General features: G+C 42.5%; 1 long non-coding RNA gene across 1 annotated transcript in view; it reads right to left on the bottom strand.

Moving 5' to 3' along the window:
- LOC148056222 (uncharacterized) overlaps positions 1 to 13,092 on the bottom strand; it is a 53,235-nt gene extending 40,143 nt beyond the window's left edge. The window contains exon 1 of the long non-coding RNA XR_015703673.1: positions 12,942 to 13,092. This is a non-coding gene — a long non-coding RNA (uncharacterized LOC148056222). The remainder of the gene's footprint in view (positions 1 to 12,941) is intronic.
- Between the last annotated feature and the right edge of the window lie 10,297 nt (positions 13,093 to 23,389).

The raw sequence follows: 23,389 nt of genomic DNA, 5'->3' as shown, positions 1-23,389 counted from the left end.
AAATGCTGGTATAAAATACGCCCGTATATGTATGTATGCAAATAGCCTGATCTAGCATCATTAAACCTCTTAAGGAAATATGAAGTTTTGAAGCCATTTCCCACTTTAAAGCTCAGGCAATGACTGGAGCATCTGCATTAAATGTTTAATGTTCAGCGGAAGTGCAAATCACCATTTAATTAACTTCTTCCATAAAATATGATAGTTTAGTGAAGTGAACACAGATGAATTATCATTATTCAGGAGGATGCTGAACATGTTGGTGAATACCAGACTTTGCAAAGCTGACAACAGTGGATCAGGGGGTTCCTGGTATCTAAAACAGAGTGGGGTTTTTTTTGAGGGACCGTTTATTATTCATGAAACTGCATTTTTCCACAGCAGCCACTGTTATCAGACCCAGGCATGTGAATGCACAATTAAAGGCAAAATAAGTACTGCCAACAGCTGGCAAAAAATAACTTGCTTGAGCAACCATTCATTAGCTTCTGAGCTGGAGCCTCTGCAAAGCCACTGTTTGATGCTAAAAATGAGTGTCACTGTAATTCTCTCACGGGGGTGTCACTGTTCATGAAGATTATTTGATACATGTTACTGAGGTATGATGTGGGACAAGCCGTCCTTGACTTCCCTCTGAAGGGCACTGTTGCAGTCCCTCCAAGAGGGACCAGATGGAGAAGGAGCGCTAGAAGCCACTACACAGAAAGCTGAGCAGAATTCCCTCTTGGTGCCTGCAAAGAATTAGGTTGCTGCATCAGGCAGAGCATAGGCTGCAAACTTCGATCCTCTGTGTAGAGTCCATGGGATGAACTCTTGGAGTGGTGGTGAGCCTGGATATACAAATGGAAACCAGGAGCTTTGCCACTAGATGCTCTGGTGCTGCCTGCTTTAGGAGTCTCCTGTGAGACCTGAGCTGTCCCAGCCTGTGCTTGGGCTTCCCAGAGGGTCAGAAATGCATCCTGCCCTCTGAGGCATTGCAAAGACCACGTCACATTGCTTTGCTAGAATCGCCCCTGTTCCTTCCCGATCTGTAAAGCTAAAGGGCGCTCAGCAGTCTCACTGATTTCTTGCTCAAACTCCAATTTTGTGGACTTCTGTTCATCCCCCAAGCCATCTGGAAAGGATTAGCCACTTTGAATGGATTCATTTTATCTGATTATTGCCATCTACCACTATGCCACTCATCTAAACTCCTCTGTAGTCCGTGGAGATGAGGACAAGTCTGTTGAGCACTCTTATCTTAGACATATCTCATGGTGAGTCACCCCCTTGAAATACCTTTCCCTCTCTCTGTTGATTATAGATGGAGCCCAGCTGCTCATTTCACGTGGGACAGTTAATTTTTTTTTTTTTTTAATACTACTGCTGTACTATACATTGCCAAAGAGCCAGGCCAGAGAGGGCTACATCTTGTTTCTGAGGAAAGGAGAGCCTTTCCCACAGTACATCGGTTTACAAGGCAGCAGAAACGTGAGCTAACACAGAGAGTGCCCCTGTGGAATAGTGCTCAAAATGCGGGGAAAAAAACCTGTGTGAAGATGACCTGAGGCACTTGTGATTGTTTGAGAAATGAAGAGCAATGAAGCCAAGTGTTTCAAAGTTGGAGTTCTCCTATTTTGTTTTCACTCTTCGACTAACAATGATCCTGCACTTCATCTCTCTGGTTCTGATCTAACAGTGCTTCTGCTTGCCAAAATCTTTTTTTCCCTTTTGATAGATGTTTCCTTGAAACAACCCTTCTCAATATAAAAGCACATTCCATTTGAGCAGTCACTAAAACTGTCTTAATGTCTCTACTCTTCACATGAAGAAAAACCCCAGCCCCAGCGAGGTGATTCTCTGCTTACATAGAGGTAAATACATCTGTGTCAAAACCAGCTTAATTTAATGTCACTTCAGCAATCATTTAACTCTGGTTGGCTGTCAGAAACCATCTCCTTTGCCTTGAATACTTGCCATTAACTTCCCATCAATAACTCCCTAATCTGTAACAATCCTGCGCTTTTTCCCCCTGCTCCTTTCATCAGCCCTCCCTGCTCCCTTCTCCTGCTCTCGGTGATGCCCACCGCAGTGGGGTCACAGCTGACAGGAGCTACAGACTGACAAGTGGCACTGATCTTTCAAGATAATTTTTTATCGCGTGTGCTGCTGACATGCTCACACGTGCACACATACATCACCACTGCTTCTTGCTGGAGGATATGCCACTGAATCGCCCTTTGACATCTTTAGCTGGGTTGTTTAAGACTGAAGTTAGAGATGGTACCTATTGCAAAAAGACAGGGGTACAAAATGTTGGTTTTTTCAGTTTGGAAACAGGACAAATGGAAATAGTTCTACGTCCAGAAAATAAAGTGTTACAACAAAGGTGTATTGCAGTGCTTAAATATGAGTGTCCAAGAGAATCCTGGATGAAGTTTCTGGAGGCACACAAGGCACAAGGACAGTTAGCTGCTTACAGAAGGGATTTACAAGACCCAGCATGCTAAACCAGATTCCTACTGCCAGCCCGGTCAGGTGAAAATACCAGAATTCAACCAAGTGGAAGTCAGGGGTATCATGACAGAGCAAGTCCACCCTGATCATGACCACAAGAATGAAGGACGTGAATTTTCTGCAAATACAGAACAGACCAGCATGTTTTTCAGTAGTCACCAGCTTCAGAGAAGCTCTGAAGATGCCACGAATGCAATCACCTGCATAGAGCATGAGAGTGTTTATGCAGGTGGCAGTTTATCAATCAATCATCACTTTCATCAACAGCTTTTCATTGCTTGTTCCCATCAATAGGGACATCTCTGAAGATTCGTTTTGATCAGGACAGACTAATTGGTACTAGAAAGTTCAGTGTTTGAAGATTGTATGATTAGGGAAATGTACAAATTCAATTTCTTTCAACCAGATTCAATTCTAATCTAATCAGAGAGATAGAAAACTCCAGTGTAATAATGACAAAGAAAATGACTTTGTTTCAGGCCATTTAAATGTCCCTTACTGCAAACACTCCAACAGAAGAGGCTGTGTTTAGAGTCAGAGACAGGGTATTTGCTTTGAATTCAACAGCAAATGGGCCATTTTCTGTGTCTAAATTAACATTCTCTCTTTTTGAGAGAGAGAGAGAGACACCATCTAAGTCAAATGAGCATTTGTGACATTTAATAAAGCAATTATATCTAAAGGCTAGGGGCTTGAGATAGAATAGACTGGCTAATGTTGTCTCGGAAAAGTCTCTTGATAAAGGAATGATGCTTCTCTGCAGGCTTCTGATGACCTTGAACAGATTAAAATTGGTAGTGGAGAGCATCTTCCATCAGCACTATTTAAGTCAAAACCAGATCTGAACAAAAGCAGGTTATTTCGTGCTCCTACGTAGATATTTCAAAAGAGCCTAAAGGACTGAGGAGCCTTGTTGGCTCCCAGGCTCTGAAGTGCTTGACAGCGTGGCCAACCAGCAGCCCCAGAGTGACTGCACCACCTCCTGGGCTTGCTGTTGGCTAGCCTGCTTGGTACTGACGGTATCATAGGTGGCTTTTATACCTTGAACTGAGACCCAAGCTGTGCTGCTAGACTACTGCAGACGCCTGAGCTAGCTAGTTTAAAATGAGCTTAGGTCTATCTACATAAGCTTCACTTGCTCCTTTGACTTTCTTGATAACTCAATCCTAAGACTGAGCAGTTCAAGAAGTTTGAAGATGGACATACAAAGCATACTGAGCTTTCTGGAAATGTTACTGTTGATATTACAGTAATGCCTGGAGTTTCTGAGCAGGGATCAGGGCTCTTGGAGCCACACAAGCATAATGAGGATATATTGGGAGGTAAAATTTCACAAAAGCAACCCGTTAGGTCTAGCTGCTCTCCTGGAAAGAAATTCCCACCAAGCACCATGTCAGCAGAGCAGCATCTATGCTGAGAGCTGTTGGAGTGTCTCACCAAGTACTTGTACTTGACTCAACAACAATAAAAATCAAGGAGGGGCCAAATTACAAGATCATGTTTGAGAAACTCAACATTTAAGTGACTCAGAGTTGGCTGATGAATCAGTGGCACAGCTGGAAATAAACCCTAGGAGTCATGGCTGTACAACCACTCTTTCCTTGATGTGACACCGCTTACTGTTAGACCTGTAAATTTCCTTTCACTGGCCTCAGAAACAGCAGCTCATTTACTCACTGCACATTCAGCCCAAATGGGCCGGCATTGCTCCAAGGCGGTGTCATCACAATACACCTTGGTGTCGACTGGAAATACTTCCATGCTCATAACAATATGCATTGTCTTGAGCTGGTGGGCAGCCAGGGACAGCAGAGCATTTTGTTTTCTTTATACATTTTTAAAGTGAATTTTCTGCTTGTGAGAGGTTCTTGATTGACAGATCTGAAGGCTGAAGTCCTTAATTTACCAGGATAACAGGGGCAGAATGGTTACAATATCAGCTTTAGTTCTAGCATTTTGTTGGGCCTCAAATTTAGGCTGAATGGAGCAATGCTAAGTATGAGAAAATTTTTACTTTAATTCCTGGGCTATCCATGTGCCAAAAGGGTGGCTAATAGGAAGCTTGCTGTTTTTATGGGCGTCACCTAGTTGTTATATCAGCTGAGGCTTTAGTGATAAGCATCTATTCTTGTACTTTCTTTTTCCAGCTAATAAAAACCCTGGCCAACAATAGTCACCCAGCAGTGAGAAGTTCAGTGCTTTTTCTCTCCTCCTACAAAACAAAGCCCGCTTACTGCTTCTCTCGGTCTAGCCTTGCTCACAGCAGCTTGCCCACCCAGCACCAAGGCTGGGGAACCTCAACAGGGAAGGCCATCTTGCTCAGACAACTGCAAGGACAAAAGAATGAAGCCATCGTGCCTGTGTGATGACAGTCAAGTTGAAGTGTTCAGATGGCTCATGCCATAAGAACTTGGTCCTTATACAAAAATGCTCATTTTAGCAGCTAGCAGCTAGACTCTGCTTTGCTCTGATTGACAAAAAGGGACAAGAATTTAGACTAATATCAGAGATTTTGGAGAAACTGCCCTAGATTTATCCTATTGTACTACAGACTCCATGCAGGCATGTGTGATTGTAAGCAACAATAATCGATAGACTAACACCTGGCAGCCAGTCCCCCCACGCAAGGTGCTGTGCAAACACATGGAAATGTTGTCCTAGGCATTAGGAACCTCCAGTTTAATTCAAAACCCTGGCAAAAAATGGCTTTCCCTGGGTGATCTTGTTACTTGTTTGATGACCCACAGTTTAATCCTGCAGATCCTCACCAGCCTGTCTCACTCTGCAAATCCAACCAGCCTGTGGGTACCATGCTCACCATCAGAGACCCTTTGGCACCTTGGAAGAGCCTGAATCCTTCCTAAACTCATCCAGCAATGAGTCTCCAGCTGTGTGAGATTTTAGGAGCTTCAGTTCGTGATAAAGGAGTGAATGCTGTTTCCATTGAATTGAATGGAAATTTTCTTAAAAAAATATCCTGATTCAGTGCCATGAAAAAGTACCTTCCAATCAGAGGGCAATTTAAATCAATAAATATTACCATCATTTAATGACACTAAAAAAATCATTTCAGAATAGAAGGTGAACCAAAACTAGCAGTCTTTTAAATTTAATGACCTACGAATGAAACCAGATAATCTGTGCATTTGACATAATCATCTATGTTTTATTCCATTCAATTATTTGTTAATAAACACAGGCCCAACTACAGTAATTGAATACTCTCAAATTATAGATGAAGGTAGGGGCTACCTGTCTTTTAAGTCATTAAATTATTGCGCTTTGGTTGTAGAGGATTTTATTACCCCAATAATACCATTTTCAGGAGAGGTTTTCATAAGCTTCATTTGCATGTTGATTTTTTTTATAGTAATTATCAGTAAAAGGTCAAATATTTGCTTTATCTATATAATTCAATTTTAAAAATGCCTTTGGGATTCAAATTAACTCCCTTGTAATATCTTCATTGAAAAAGAAGATTAATTATGCTTACAAGAAACCTAATTTGGCTTATCAGACCTTTAATGTTACAGGGATCGTTAATGCATTTAAATTTAGGATTAGTAGAGTGATCTGGTTCCATTATTTTGGTGACTTTAATATTTGTCATTATTTTTATGCATACAGTTTCTTTTCCCTAAAGTGAAATTATAATGTCTATTATAAAGGAAATAAACATTATATATTGACCTTAGTAATTATGCTTCTGGTTTTTAAGAGTGCATAAAAAGATGTATTTGTGACTCACATATAAATGCAGCATTCATTTAAGTGGACTCCGAGTGGTAACACTGCAAAAATTCATAATCAGAGGAGGACTTGGCAGTGCCGGCAGGGCCAGGGAGCAGGATTCATGGCAGTATTGTAGTAGGGACCCCCAGCAGGAAAAACTGAACTTCAGCCCCACTGCACCCATCCTTCCCCTCTGCCTGCATCCTGCACGCAGGCTGCTGGCCACTGTGTGCTCAGCGCTTCAGGGAGCAGGACTGGTGGTCGTGGGCTGCTGGGGATATCTGGAGGATGCTCAGCTCTGGTGCAGTTGCTCTCGCAGGAGTTTTTCAGTTGTGCTGACTTTGTTGGGAGCAGAATTAGAGAAACAGCAAGTGCTTTTGAGAATACTGTCTGCATGCCTGGGTTCATCCCACCTGCTTAAAAATACCTCAAAATCCACCTCATTTCATCCACTAGTTTTTGTCCCCTCCAGAAACACTGTGTGCACAGCCCACGAATCTGATTTTGTGGGTGGCTGCAGGGGTTGATTTTGCTGGCTGCATGGGGAAGAACTGGGAGTGCTCCAAAGCTGATACTGCTGTATAAACCTCTAACTGTATTAATAAACACATACCAGTGCTCTTCTACCTGTCTTCTTTCTGCCTTAGTTATCCTGTGGTTGTTGGTATGGGATATGATTATTCATGACATGCTGACTGCCAGGATTTTGGGTTATTTATGCCAGGCTAATTGCTGTGGTATCACAGTGTTCATGCTAAGCTAATCACCATGGTATTGGATTATTTATACTGAGCTCACTGCTGTGGTATTGGGTTATTTATGTTGAGCTCATTGCTAGGGTATTGTGTTATTCATGCCATGCTCGTAGCTCTGGTATTGGATTATTTATCTTGTGCTTATCCCTGTGATATCTGATTATACCGATTAAACAAGTTGCTCCTTTTGGTAGGCTATTCCAATGTCTGATCTAGTATCAGAGAGGAAAATTGTCCCTTCTCTGCTCTTCAGATCAGGTTCACATTAATGTTTTCTTTTGGTTGACTCTCTGTGAAACCTTCTGGCGGTGTAACTCCACCAGAGAACTTGGATGTAGAGTCTCTAAGTGGTTGCACAAGCAGTGAAGACGTATTAGCGCCGTCGAGGCTGCCCTCTAGTACCAGCTCCATCTCTGAATTGGCATTTCTATAGCAGCATGACAGAGGTTACAAGCTCGGTCACACTGATAGCTGGACAAAGAACTCCAATCATTTTCTTGAGTCCTGTATCGGATTTGCCTTTGTTCTGCTCTTCTTTGGCATCAGGTCTCCTGCAAGCCATTCTCTTCTTAGAAATTTCTGAATATGCTATGTAAGGTCATCTATTTTTGCAGTTCATTTGCTGCCAGCTCCAAATCCATCCCTCTTGATCTGAATGGTGTTGCTGTTTTCTACTGTTGGTTTACTCATTAGGTAGAGTCCCATGAGTAAGCCAACCACTCCTGGACCTTGCTGGTTAGCGTTTTGGTGACTGGTATGTTGCATAACACAACACCAGACTTGTCACCCTTGTAGGACTTGAATCCAATGGTTGCTTAGAATTGGGCTGATTGCAACTTATAAAGTAGCAGGACATCCACATGCAACTGAGGTATACTTGAAAAGAAAATATGGCCAAGACTTTTCACCTCTTCATTTACCAGGTGTCTTACATCCCATACTGCCTACTTATGTTGCATACTAGAGACAAGATATTTAAATTTGAGTGAATCCAGCAGTAACATGCACATTGTCACATGATTTTGCAGTGCCTGAGTGTCCAATGCAGCGGGGGGGACAGATGCTCATTCCCTTTCAGGGCCAGATCTCCCAGAGTCTCAGCCTTCAGATGCTCTACTCCTTGAGTAATGACTGCGTTACAGGCCCACTTTGTAAGTGATGATCCTTTGGAATCCTCTCTGAGAGTGACCAAATAGTTACACGCTGGTGTAAGTAGGGACATTCGACATAGTCATTTTTCTCCTCCAGCCCTGCAAACGCAGCAGCAAGAGGGAACACGCTGTCATTTGCAGTTCCAGAAACAGGCGATGCTGTCTTGGCAAAAGAACTTTTATTCATTTGTGGGACTGCAGCTGCAGTAGTGCTTGTGCGGAGCAGCAGATGTTTGTGCCTGACTGATACCTTTAGATACCTACACAGATAACACTGGCCCAAATCACTTCCTCTAACCTCGGCCACCGAAACTCTCCTGGAAGGTGCTGTTCTCTGCAGTACTGTCCTCTCCTTGGCTTTGAGAAGCCTCACTGATTAGCCTCAGCTGGATGACTAACTTCAGGAAGAGATTAATTTCTTCCCTAATCGATGTGTCCAAGGTCAGACAGAAGGATTCAAACCCTGCTACCTCAGCCTCCCCCCAGCCCTTTACATTCCTGTCCATTGCTCCAGCTTGAGCTCTGACTGCTGCTCATCTCTGCCCGTTACACACAAATAAAAATGATCAGCTTAGTGGTGTCTGCTTTTCTTTAAATTGTTTCCAGGATTTTTTTGTGCATCAGTGACTCAGTACTATCTATGTTTCAATACTGCAAACTTTAAAGGTGCTTAATACATTAAAAAAAAAAATATCATTGCAAGAAATAAGCACTGATGTTAGCTTAGGAGAAAATCTTTTAAAGCGTTTTTGTTTTGCTAACAGAATGCTGCTATGTATTATTCATTACAGCCTCTAAGATTTAATTATTATTAGTGCTACTGATGATTGCTAGAAAAATAAACTGTAGCAGAAGGTGTCCGTCATTGTGTGAAGGGCATATATATGTTGTATAACTCAGTACACCCATTTGCATTAATCTCATTAGTTGCTCACAATGCAACTCCTGAACTGCTGCTTGCTGGGGAACTGGGAGAGTGCGGAAGCGAAGGGACACATCTGCCCTACCTGCTCTGCCCTCTGTGCCCAGTCCCCATGAGCCTTCCTGAGCTTTGTGTTTTCTAACACAGAGCGGAGGATGAGCTCATTAAGTCCATCTCTGGCTTTTTGCCTACACTTGGTCTGTACCTGGGGTTCCTCTTGTGAGACTGCATGGCCGTTTTCAGCTGCCCCTGGGCAGCCCTTCCCACCCCACACGGTCTCCTCCTCAGTATTGAGGCACTTGCAACAGGGAGGATGAAGTCGTTCTGTCAGGAACAACCCCTAATCTCTGCCTGGTGGCTTGAGGCAAACACAGGAAAGCTACTGGAGTGAGTTTAAGAGGAAATCTTGATTCAGCAGCAAGCAATGCCTTTTAGCGTGCTCTAAACAAGACACACAACCTCGCAGGCAGAGCATTCAAAGACTCTGCCATTCCACACTCTCTCCCAGCCTCAATCATTGAGATTCATAGAGGATTGGTATTTTCCTCACTCTACTTCAGTGTAATACAATCCAATGTAACTCAGTTCAGTCCTGCACAGTACATCATTCGTTATCACACCAGCCACACAAACAGCATCTTGCTGCATTTCCTGGGATTAAATAGCACAGCGCCGTAGGTGCCTGTGCCAGGAGCTGTGATGGTGAGGGAGGGGGTAGCATACCTTTCATCCCTCCCTGCTGTGTTGCAATTCTGCATCCACCCTTCCTATTCACCCCAAGCCCTCTATGAAGCTTGAAGCCTCTCTGCTAGCATCTAATTTACCCACTGGCTTGAAAGTCTCATTAATTGCCTGCTAGATTTTGCATGGCCTCTCTCAGAGGTACTGTAACAACGTATGATGTCCGTGCAAGGGTTTTAACAAAATACTGTATATATGTTGCCTTTCTGTTTAGTAACTCTGCCATCCCTGGCTCTACAATTGGGGCTCTTATGGGAATCCAGAGAGAGGAAGAGAAGAACGTGAGTTCTTTAGACTTAAATTCAATCTCTGCCCTTTCTGTCTTGTGTGACCTTGTTAAATCACTAGATCCTTTGAAGATTCAATTTCTCCATCTGCTCCATTAGAGGAGAGGGAGCCAATTATGTCAGGCTGAGCATATTGGAGCTTATGAGCTACTTGGACACAAGCAGGGTGGGGGTCAAATAAGGACCGGGACAGGGTGAGCACTCTGTCCTTTGAATACCTGGAGGCACATGGGGCAGCACTGTGACAGATCAATTCTCTGGTCTTGGTGTTTCTTATTATATGGCACTTCTTGCTCAGCCCTCTTCTTAAGCCTCCTGTATGTCTCAGGAGACTTGGTATCTCAGATGGTTCCATACCTGTATGAGATCTGTTGCCTCCTCTTTAATCCCCATTCCTTCTCCCTTCTTAAAAGCATCCCCTCTAAGGGAACAAAATGAAGCCAGGAGGCTATAATGAATCAGGAGGTAGGTTGTGAAACATGTCCCCCATGATGGGCACGTAGATGTTAAGGGGTCCAAACACATGCAGTCTCTAACCACAGAGGCTGAACAATGTTCAATGAAATCTAGAGGCCTACAAGGCACCAAAGAAGGGAAGCATATTCTAGTAACTTGCTTTTCCACTCCAGCTCCTATTGTGAGATGAATGCATTAACTGCACAGAAGCACATCAAAAGAGAAAAAGCAGGAGTTGAATCTTTCAGAAAAGACAACAACAAAAGAGATCATAGAACAGCAGGACTGCATTAAACCAGGTATCCATTGAGGAGGTGGGATATGGAAGAGGTTTGATGTCCTTGATTTGCAAGAAATAACTTGAACACAAAGATGTGTATTGAAATCTTAGCCGGTTTGGTGTATCTCATACAAAGCAGATACAAAGCTTGATACTATTTATTTTGTGTGATTATAGAGATCAGGTCTTAATATTGCGTCTCCTACATGCAAATATGGAGGACATCGATTGTTCTTCTCCTGCATTGGTCCAAATATTTGGATCCAGTTTTCACCTCTCTCTGTTTTATGTAGGTTGCTGCCCTGGCTGCTGTCTTTAGCCTCCTCAGTGGCAGCATAAAATCTTTACTGGATTTTACATTACCGTTATACAAGCAAAACAACTGCTGTCTTCAGCAAAGATCAAATGAAGATCTCAGGATTTAGCCCAGCAGTTTTCTGATCTGCTTCTGGGACCCTTTACAGTGAAAATCAGTAGATAAATATAGGATGGTTGGCTGAGTGGAGCACAAGCGGCAGGTGGATTGGTTGCTACAAGTCATAACTCAGTGCTTCTCTATTGCAGCCAGTAGCCCGCTCCGTCCTTGGAGCCACGACGCCAAATGTTTTTACTGGGACTTGCGTGTTTAAAGGCTGGAGCTAATCTCATAAAATGGACGTGTAAAGTGCTGGACATTTACACTTGGATTGTTGAGAGCATATGGTCATGGGGCCACGAAGGGTGTTTCTCTGATTGTAACGCAGAAATATGCATTACATCTAAATTGACACTGAAAACTGACCTGAGCTTTGTATTAGAGAAGATTAAATTAACCCCCAGCAATAGCTCCATATTACAAAAATGGTTAGATCTTAATAAATTGAAAATGATAACAGCGGCAAAAGCTGTACATTTTCCCTCATGTTCCTTTATTGCTGTAACACTTCTTTCCAGTTTGTTGCTTCCGTGGGTTTTATTAGCACATTTCAGTGGAGTAGATTTGCTCTGAAGTGATAAAAGCTGACTGTAATCAGAAAGCTTTAAGTTATCTGCAGCAAACAATGGTAAATGCCACCTGAGAAGGGCTCTGTTCAATGCCTTCATTACTGTGATTAGTCTAAGACGCTAGAAGATAGCAACAAACTTCAAACTTGCTGATAACAGACTTTGTTAAGAACACAATAAACATTGAACACCCTGTACTTCAACTAGTAAAGAGACGACTCCACTCCAAACATACCCATGACTAATCAATATGCTGCAGACCTGCCAGTGTGCAGTGTGTAACAAGGTCTCCTCACCTGTGGTCATGGGGAATCCACCTACAAGAGTAAAGGGCTATGTACCATGCAGGCAAGAATCGATGCTCCGATTCAGCAAAGCACTCACTTCAATGAAACGTAAGCATGTGTATAAAATACAGCACGCACTCCCATCCTTTGCTCACCCCGGGGCACAAGGGAGGAATGGGATCTGGCTGCTGCAGGGACCTTATGCTGATCCTCTGCAAGAGGGGGAATGTTGCTCCTGACGATTAGAAGGTTTGAAATGAAGCAAGATGTGTAGCTATTCCATACTAATAAATGCTGCTTCTCCTTTTGTAAAACGTTTTTTCTTTTTTTTTTTTTTTTTAATACTGTCCATGTCAATACAGAAAGGTTTTCTGGTGGTTTTTTTTTTTTTTTTTGGCTGAAAGCCACAATCGTTCCAGGTGAAAGTGGTGCTATGCTGGTTTACAGCAAGTGTGGTTTAGCTCTAGAGGAAAATGGCAACCACCAGAAAAACTTTTCGGACAGGCACCCAGCCCTACAGGGCACCCTGGCGCTGTGTGGCAGGGATGGGAGGGCAGCTGGGGTCCAGCACGCACCAGCATGGGAGCCAAGGCTTAGCTGGGGAGTCCTGCTGCTGAAGGGAAAGGTAACATGAGCCAGCTGAGCTATCGCTGCTCTTGGCACTATAGCAACCTTTCAGAATAAAAATACTCTAACTTCCAGCACGAAAAATTAATTTTGTGCCTAATTTCTAAATACAAAATTAATATTTCCATATAACAGATCTCATTGAAATATTCCTTAGAAAAACAGCAGTCAAAACCTTTTGGAGAAAAATCAATTTCAATAGAAATATTCTGCTCAGGCTTACCTACAAGCTGCTGGAAAAAGTTTCCCCTTAGCCCAGGAAAGAGCATTTGCCTTTCTAGCCAGTGCCGTCTGTGTGGCGGAGTTTGCACGCTTGCTGCAGGTAGTTAGAGGGTCTGTGCCTACGTGTTAAGAATGACACATTACCCTTATTGAAATACACTTGCATCCTAGCTGTGTTGACAAATGCAGAAGGCAGAAATCTTAAATAGATCCGGGAAGAGCAATCCTGCTGCCAAAAGGTTAGTTTTGAAGTGTTTGACATTTTCTACCAGAGCTGAGCAAATCATTTATCTGATTAATTTAGTTTCCTCTCTGTTCACAAGTTGTCCAGGAGCTGTTGCTGAGATTTGCTCAAATTAATTTGTTATCTGAAGTTCCTGCCTAGGTCCGCAGCTTGTTTATGGGCAGTTTGTTATAAGCAGTCACAAAATTCAGAGCTGTGTTGATTGCTCTTGATTGGGCATACGTGGCAGGATATTGTTTCAGCTCTCTGATGGGGTGATCTAATCCTTTAAATTAGATTTCTGATGTGAATGCAAGTGAAATTTGTTTCCTACAAATAGTCTTTGCTGTTTGCCTATAGGTCACTGCAGCTGTGAACACTTCTGCCAGTTCCCAGAACTGCTTTTAAGACAGCAAAGGGCTGTCTTGATAGTCCAGTCTGACCATGTATCACAGACCACAGGAATACCACTAGGCTAACTCTACATCAACACTGAAACTTCAACAAGAGATTTCTTAAAAAAAGTCCACCCTTGGATTTGAAGACTGTGAACTAGTGGAGAACACAGTATATTCTATTACCCAGTCTGATAGTGATACCTGGGGCCCTGGAAATAAACGTTGTTTGGATTTTAAAGTAATAAAGCAGATGAAGAAATGTTTAAATAAAAAAAATCACATGCCTTTTGAGAGGGAGAAAGTATTTCTCTAACTTAGTCTTCTGCCACTTTTTCACAACATACACATCCTACTAATTGACAGGTTAAATTTCTACCACAAAAATACCGTTTTCCATATCGTACTAAAAAGTAATGCCACGTGATGGGAGGAATTACAGCAATATACTTGTATGCAGTATGACATCAAAGTGGGAATAATGAATCCAGGGTTTGCATAATTGAGATGTTATATACTTGAGCTGGAGGGCTCGTCTCATTGTTCAACACTCAGCAAATAATTTTATAAAATTACATCCATATTTTTCTGCTTTGTAAGAATAATTTGAGTAACTTTGTTTATCCTTTCAGTAGCTCTTGGCACGTCTTGCTGATCTATGCATTCCTACAGATTCAGCGCCTGAGCATTTGGGTGTAGGGGAGTGTAGGCTGAGGTACTTTGTAATAGAAACAGAAAGGAATGGGAATTTCTGGTCTGTGGAAAATTCTGACATTTTGAAATAAATAACTATTGCAAAGCATGATGAACAGTCACACTTGTGAAGTTTTCTGCCAACATTTTTGTCAGCAGTCTTGGTTCAGTGCCATCAAGACATGTTTTTTCAATAATGTCCAATCGCTTTACTTTGGTAATGCTAAACCGAAATGAACAAAGTCCAAGCGAAAGCTGCAGACCTTTTAATTAAGATATGATAGATTATATAAACTTGCTACACTTACTGCATTACAATTAGCGTGCAAGTAGAAGCTAAAAGAGTGGCAACAGATTAAACACAGAAACATTTTCCTTTCTGAGAAGTAAGTAGAAGTCGAGATGATGCCTTTGAATTAAGCTCCCTCCCGAGACCAGCAGCCCTGGCATGTCTGGGGCTGTACACGCAGCAGGTGGGAGAAGCAGCGCCCTGAACAAAGTCACACTACGGACCCATCGCACTTGGCACTTGAGTCTCCTAAAACCCATGCTGGTGCTCAAAACAGAAAGATTGCCTCTACCTTACACCACAGCTCTGCGTAGAGGTAAATTTTACCCCAAATGACACTGTTTATGCATTTCTAGCTTCAATTAGAAATCGTGGATCCCTGGATCTTCACAAAGAATCATCATTAGAAGGTCAATTAAGTCTTTTTCTTCCTTTGTTTTTGTCTTTTCTTTTTTAAAGATCCCATTTCTTTGCTTCACTAACTGACATTTTTCATGCATTCCCAAGGGAATAATACACCACAGGCATTAAAACTTGGCAGCTTCCAAAGACATTCACAAGTACCTCCCTTTTACAGCATTCAATGGGACTTCACCCAGCGACAGGGCCTTTCTAGTACAGCTGGTTTTATATCCAGAGTGAAAGGAAGGTGTTTCAGACTGCTCTAGCCATACGGGGAGGATTTTCTGTGAAAAGTCACAGCTGGACTGACCCTATTGCAATAACAAAAACTGTCTGTTGAACAAAAAAATCCCAGTAAGCAGGCAGTATATTACATACGCAGTGTCTCTCCACCTGCTGTGCATTACACTTTTGCTCTGTGATGTTACTAATAACAAGAAATCTCATATGATGTTTTTTGTAGCTTGTGTAATACCAGCGGAGGGGGAAAAAAAAATAAAAAAATCTCTTGAAGACTCCATTATAGGTGGATCAGTGTCTTTGGCAAAACCAAAATCACTATATATTTAAATATTTTGGCATATATCTTAAACCGTATTCACAATATGTTGTACAGTGGAGTGGCATCTGTACTTATTGAAGTTGCCTGACACCTCTCATTATAAAACCACTGTTGTCAGTTGATTATAACTTTGGCAAAATTTGGGCTGAAATTTTCCTTGCTGTCAGTCTTCCTGAGACAGGTTTGTATCTGATTGCTTTGCTTTAAAGTATCAGAAAATATACTTCCAAAATCTAAACCAAGGAACTATACCTCTGCTTCTGCCACCACAGCAAGGAAATTTTGGGTTTTCCTTGTGTGTGTGGACTCGTGTGATCATGTGTATGTACACCCTGAGGATCTGTATGTTAATGACAGAGCAGTAACCAAGAGCCTGATTCATGGAGCAGGATCCCACTGTAATAGGCAGGATATAAACACATAACACAATGGTACTTGCTTCAGATGAATTATAGTCTAAGCAGGGCATGCAAAATGAGTGGGATTTTTAAAAATGCTTGTGTCCTGGGAGCACAAGTGCTAAGTTACATGATTCTGAGTCAAAACAAGATCTTGCTGGCATAGTGGGGTGTAAGATGGTGAATGATACACTGCCTTTCTGCCCCTTGCATGCCTGCTTCTTACATCTCATCACACACAGGGTATGTGGATGGGTGCAGAGCAAACACCACGAAGGACCTGCGAGGCTATTTAGGAAATCCAACTCTCCAACTTGTCCAACTGCAATTTTCATTTCAAATTTGGCCTAAGATTAAAGGATAGTTGGAGTGAAGGACTTAGAAAAAGGTTAAATAAGGTTAAACAAGGTTAAACAACCCAAAGCCAAAACATTTCATTTCACTTCATTTGAATATTTTGAGTGGAAATATTTTTATCTTGCTTGAAAAAAAGCAACAACAAAGAAACCCCCCCAGAGCACTGCCTTCCTTTCTCTTGTTCTCCTTCTCCTTTCAGGTCCCCTTGCCTGTTTGACTCCCCCCTGCTTGTTTCTAGAGTGGCTTTATCAATCTCTGCCTCTTTTCTTTGAAGTCCTCATTGCCTCCTTGTTGAGCACACTTTGAACAATAGTTCTCTAATTGCTCTTCAGAGAACAACCTGGAAGGGCCCTCTAGCTGTTTCAGGGGAAAGGGACTTTTTTCAGAAAACGTTGTCTTTTAAAACTGAAGCTGAACTGTTTTTCTAATATTCAGACTGTGAGCTATCTGTGTCAGTGACAGCCTTTTTATTCTGCGTACGTGCAGCTCCTAGCACAACAGATGCGGAGCCACCGTGGCTAGAGATTGCCAGAAAAAAAGATGCCACATTTTCCTTCAGGTGACCTTAGGACTGTTAAATTAGGGCACTCTGGAGAATATCTTGGGTGTACTACGTACTTCTCTTTCTTTGATCAGGATATCAAAGGACACAATGTCAAGCGGTGCTGCTCTAATATCTGATTGGGGCAATCAATCATTCACATACAGATTGAGAAGTGTCACTCTGTTGTTTGATCACCTTTGTTTGACCTTGAAAATCTCCTACTAAGTGCTGAGAGGAAATACCACGTAGCGACTATCATTAGAGTTTCTTGGTTAGGTGACCAAACCAAAATAAGTGGTTTTCTGGTGGGAAAAGGGAAATTAATCATCTTTAACAATTCTCTGCAATAGAAAAGTGGAGGAAAATTGCACCTCCATCAATTAAAACCCCCTCAAGCTGATTGATTTTGGAAAGCCTTATTTAATACCTGCATATTTAAGTTTAAACTTGATGAGGCTAGACTTAGACTGGAAACGTTATTCCGAACAAATGCCCTTACAGTATTTTAACATATTTATCCTAAGTATACAGCGATCTGTAATAAATTCCCTGACCCCCATAAGATTTTGATGCCCCCGTGAAGCTCCAAAACAAGGCAAGTTTTGAATCCAGAGGGCTGCAAAGAAGCTTCTGCAACTGGAGTATTACTTCAAATTCCACTGGAGGTCAGTGCAGCATTACAGTTCTGCCTGGAACAAGATGTCCTTTTTACTCTGATCTAGTGCTACCGCTAAACACAAACCCCTGTAGAGCTGTTTTTAAACTAGATTTGTATAGTAATAAATATGGGCTTAAGAACTGTGTTTTGTGGTTATATTTGGAACATCCTAGCAGGGATGTGAGAATCTAAACTCGTTTGGGTGTTATTCTGTTTTTTTTTTTTTTCCCTTTTGTTGTTGTTGTGGCGGTTGTTTTTCAAGAGCCCAGGGTGTTTCTTTCTTGCAAAGTAAAATTATTTGGAATACAAAAGGAGCAGATTTTGTGACATGTTTTCATAGCTCCAGAGAAAAACATATCTTCCCGTTCCTAGTCCACTAGAGGAGCAGAGATAAGTGCAGTCCAGCACATGCCCCAGGCACTCGGGAGCTCTGGACCACACCATTTTTTATACTGATTTAAATGTGAAATTGCTCAAGTCAATGCTTTCCTCTCTTTACCTCCCTTATCTTTCTCCCCTTTCTGGTTGTAGGGCACCCACACACTGTGCTCACTTCTCTTGACTGCGGCTTGTGTGGAAAGGGGCAGATATACCTGAGCGAGCTCCAGATTATCCCCTTAGGGTTATGGCCCTCAATACAGGTGGTGAAACAGTCCAAAAAGCTGTCAACAAATCCCGAGGTAAGTGGTTTAAAGTTAGTTCAGACAAGCTATGGGGGCTGCAGGTGAGCCCTTAGGACTTGCTGCACGTTCAGCTTTCTGGGGAACAACACGCTGCTCCTCTGGTGTGAGCACAGGGTGCCAGGCACGTTGTGGATCTCCTGTCTCCCTGTGTGGCTGTAGCCCAAGAGACCCTCGAGCCTACAGCCCTGTTCTCCTACCAGACACCAAAGACAGACCCTCTAAAATACAAGAGCAGAGAAGAAAAAAGAAGGGAAATCTGGGTCCCTGACGCTACAACAAACGTTTCATCTAAATGCTTGATGCATGTGGGATGCATTACAGGAGTGAGGGTAGCAACACCAAGTAGAAGTTATCACAGTAAAGAAAACTAGCCAAAGACTATTGAGTCCCAGCAGTATAACCCATACCAACCAGTGATCAACATAGTCCAGCCCAGCCAGCAGATGTGCCAGTCCTGCTTCAGAAAAACCCAGACAACACCACCCAGATGGTATACAGGACCTGGTCTACCTGAGCTTGGCATGACAGCAATAGGCTTGCTCACGCATGTCAGCGGTCTGCCCAGAGGCTCTCTGCCTGCTGGCCAGGCAAAAGGAGGAGGGAGGCTGGAGGATTCAGCCCATGCTCTGCTCTCAGCTGCTGTCTGGGAGCAGCCTAGGCACAACCCAGGGGCCTGCTGCAAAAGCAGCCTGCAAAGAGCAGGATGTTTCTGCCCTTGGGGTCTTCAGGCAGGTCCCCACTCCAAAGTTTTACTGTTTCTGTTCCAGGTACTTTGCTCCTGCTCATTGATTTATTTTTCAGCTATATTGGCCAGAGAGCTCATTAGGAGAAGGGGCTGCAAACATCAGTTCCCCCCCCCCCACCCTCTGTTTAAAGGAATGCTTCAAATCTTTGGTTTTGCATCCTTCCTCCCATCCCTGAAGGGAGATGGAGGTGGAAGTTTGCTCTGGGTGAACTGGCCATAAAGGACACTATGTCCAGGATTTTTAGGTTTCAGTTTAATTCAGGGTACATTTAGCTGAGTCAAAGCCATGCTGGTAGAGCACTAGATTAGACAGGCTCAACCTCCTTTATACACTCACAGATATTTCAGAACACATTGTTTAGACCATGGAGGATTTCTTGTGTTGGAGCAATCTCATAAAAGAAATGCTGACAGCTGTATCTACTGGTTAATTTAAAACCCAGCTGGAACAAGGCCTGGGCAAAATATTATTGTGAAGTGACTCATTCGCTGTTGTTCCATTAGTGAAGCAACAAGTTTTACCACTGCCTGCCCCCCTTGTGTCCTTGTATACCCTGACTTAATTTCCCTCTTAGTTCCTGCAGTAATATACTTCTGCTCCAGAACATCATATCGGTGTTCCCCCTCCTGCTCCGAGGCTGCTCTGCTTGGACCATTTGGCGTAAACAGACCCTTGTAGTCCCCTCCAGCCTTCCTTCTGGAGGGCTGTGCAATGGCTCAGAAAGGTTTCCTTTCATCTGCTCTTGCTTGTGATTTTTGCAGATCCCTTCCATCCCTGTCCTCCCAGCGGGTTACAAACAAGCGTACTGCCTCTTTGCCCACGTTTTCCTGCCCAGCTGATGAGGCTTGGCTCGTTCTCCTCTCTTTGAAGCTGGGTTTAAGGCTCTTTGGGGAGTAATCCTGTGGGTTCCCATCTCATTCTTTACCCCTTCATTCACTGTCTCCCTGGAACCGTCTTATCTACCAGTGTCATATTTCCCCCCAAATAAAGGAACATTTGGCGAGTAAAACAGATCATCTTGCCTAGTCTTACAGGTCTCTGCAACAGCTCATTAACATAACAGTATTTTCTGTTCTAAATCCTATGATTCCCATGTCTTTCTCATGCTTTCATTCAGCAAAATGCTCTTTATAGGCCAGAATTAGGAAAGCAGGAAGCTTTGGCTTTGTTTTCAGAATTAGCAATTCTCTTTCGCCTAAGTAATTTTGTACAATATATGTTTTATATTTCTCTCCCCCTTTCCATGACTTATTTTACGCTAATAGTTCCCTAAGTATTATTAATTAGATTTTTTTAAGTAAGAGAAAGTTCTTGAAATTTAATTAAAAGTTGCACGTGGTAATTGTGCAAAAGTAGCTTTTTCATTCTGAAAATTAAACCTTTATAATTAAAATCCGATATTCATTTAAAGATTCAAATGGGGTGTTTATTACTCATTTATTATTATTTATTTTTTTGCCACTTTGGAAGTGTAATTGCTCTAGCAGAGGGAAATCAATCCAGTCCCAATGCTGAGGTTCCCCCTCCCTCTTGTCCCCTCTCTGGGAAATGGGACATTTCCATCACCCTGACTCTGTCATCTGCTTGGGGAAATGATTGAATCCTGAGTGGAGGGACAGGGACACGTGCTTGCAAGTATCTTGATCTCCTCCCCTAACAGCTTGTCACTTTTTTTCCCCAACATGTAAAAAATTTGTTGTCTTGTTATCTCAAGGATGGAATATAGATTTCAGAAGCTATCAGCATCTCATATTTGCCAGCAAGAGGCTACTTACTGTACATTCAAATAACACCGAGGCTGCAAATCAAAACAGATACTGTCTTGGCACAGCCAAAGTTAAGGAAACATGAGGAGGAGGGTTTGGATGCTGGTGTAAATCCTGAGTGACTCTGTTCACCAAAGTGCATCTCGATCACCCCTGTGCCTCCAGTACTCTGGATGGGTGGAGGAGAAGTTGCACTAAAGAGAGACAATCCTGATGGCTGAGGCTGTGCTCTCACATAGTTTCCAGCACTGAAGTGCTCAAAGGGAGCAGCAGGGTCAAGATTTTCAGAGGTGGCTCCTGTTTAGTTGTCAAAACTTTAGACACCAAGGAAGGGACATGATTTACCCTACTTTGTGTTTCTCAGAACTCAAGCCTGCTCAAGGAAGCCCAGTTGCCTGCATATGCTTAGGCATATCTTTAGAGTCCCTCAAAAATCCAAGTGTAGAATCACATTGCAAAAATCCAAGAGGCCCAAGCTCAGCCACCCTCCACTAATTAACGGGGACTAATTATCCTCTCCCTCTTTTGGCTCTAGAAGTGGCCCAATCTCAGCGACAAAGTCACCCCTTCATGTACCAAGCAGGGTGTGAATAAGCTTGCATAGGACTTTCTTGTGTGTTTCAGAGCTCAATGATAAGTAGATATACATCATTATCATAAAGTTATTAATCATTGTGCTGAGCTAATGTCAGCCATTTCTCTTAGAACGGCTTTTGCCTCTGTAAAATGCATAGCACGCCAATAAAAAAAGAGTGCTGTGATAACTAGCATATAATTAATAATTATCAATAACAAATGCATAATCAACACAGAACTTCTCGTGATGTGTTTAGGAAATGGCTGGTTCCCTCATGCACCTCCTTTGGCCGCAATGTTATTACAAGCTATTTTTACTGAACAAGTATTTTGGGGTACCAGAGACACAACAAGGAAGAAGCTTTGTTTAAAAGCTAAGAGGAGTCACTAGGAATTACCTAAACATTTTAAAAATTGGAAATATTTAAGAAATATTTAAAAAGAAAAGCTTTAGCAGCAGAGAGAGTGCTGTGAGCAAACAGAAAGAACTCCAGTAATACAAGAATCACCAACAGAAATAATCAAGAATAAACAAAATCGTTGTTGAATTAGCACAGAGGGAGATCTTGTTTGTCCTTGGGCTGGATGATATGAAGGAACTTTTCTAATGATATTATTATTACAATGCACTAGAGCAGCACACTGAGTCCTTCATCAAGATAAGGGCCGTTACTGTGGCAGCTTTCTAGGACGGGATGTGCAAGTATTACAAGAGAGACCCAACTTAAAGAGCTTACAGTCAAAACAGACAAGGCTTTAGAGGAGGGGCTGTCACCTCAGTGCAGGGAAGCTCAAGGTTACAGTGGTAGCTGGTACCTGATCCAGGAAAGCGGGGTGCATCACTGTGAGCACCAACTGCACTGTCCTCCTCCTCCTGGGGATGCGCACAGCCCCAGGGTGACCCTTGGCACCATCCCAATGAGGCACAGGAGTCACCAGTGTCTGCTGCAGGCTTGGTGAAATGCTGGTTGCCATCTTTGCCCTAGGAAACTGCCCTCCTCCCATCTTGTCTCTGGAAGGTGGTGATTGGAAATGGGCTGAAATACGACAAAATAAGGCAACTGTGAAGGCCTGTTAGTTCAGGCCTGTGTTTTAGCCCAAATCAGGTCCTCTGGCTTAGTTATCGCAGCAGAAGCCCAGACTGACAGTTATTATGCCCAACTTTACCCCTTTTAGGGCTGCATTCAGTCTAAGAGTTGTCTCCAGAAATACCTCCAGAGAGTGGCAATTCACCCCAGAAATAGTCTGCAGAAGTACTTGAGGGCTAGACACCAGTTTTTGAACATCACAGTTAGGTCTGTTGAATCCCAACCTTCAAATCCTTCCCTGTGTGATTTTGGAGAAGTTACTTAACAGCTCTGGACCTCAGTTTGTCTCATGACAACTGATGTTTCTAACTTTTGAAAGAGAGAAGAATCATTCCTGAATATTAACCACTGTGTAGCAAGGACTCTGATAAAGATGATTACAGAAATAAACCACCGGTTGATAACCAAATGCAAAAAAAAAAAGAGAAATGATTATTCCCCCAGCATTATCTGTGTGCTGTGCACCAGTACATTTTAAGGCAATCTCAGCTGAAAAGATAAAGACATAGCCATCCTTATAAACAAGGATATTTTGTTCAATAGATAGAAAGCTCTAAAGGGTTCCAGCTTTGCAGAAGCACTAAGACACTGAGCACTGAAAGAGGTGGGGAGAATTAATTAGACTTCTGATATTATCCTGGTAAATAAAAGTAATAAGCAAAGCTCTGAGAAGGAAGACCTGATTCATATTCAAACATTTACAGAATAAACAGCTGCTGCTTCTCCTATCTAGCCCAGTCCTTATCCTTTAAGGCTGCAATAAGTGACCTCTTAATCCCAGGCAAAAGACTGCATGAGCATCTGGAATTGAAAAAGAAAGCATATTTCCTTCACTATTCCAATTTCCACTCAATTTCAGTATGAAGTTGTTTGTGTCTCTTTTTTTTGGTTCCTACAGCAATGTGTGTTTGATGATGAGATTTTGTGCATCTGAACACATTTGCAGCCTCTTTTTTTCTATTTTTTCCTCTAAATAAAGACATGCCTGACCTCCCTACATCGAGCAGGAGTACTGCAGTCCTTCAGCTTGGTTATATCTCCATTGTACTGGCCATGCTCTTAAAGCACT

This window comes from Nipponia nippon, unplaced genomic scaffold (genome assembly GCF_047370975.1).
Source record: "Nipponia nippon isolate SJK-2023a ecotype South Korea unplaced genomic scaffold, ASM4737097v1 scaffold_16, whole genome shotgun sequence".
Classification (NCBI taxonomy): Eukaryota; Metazoa; Chordata; class Aves; order Pelecaniformes; family Threskiornithidae; genus Nipponia; species Nipponia nippon.
This window is presented reverse-complemented; position numbering and strand designations above follow the sequence as displayed.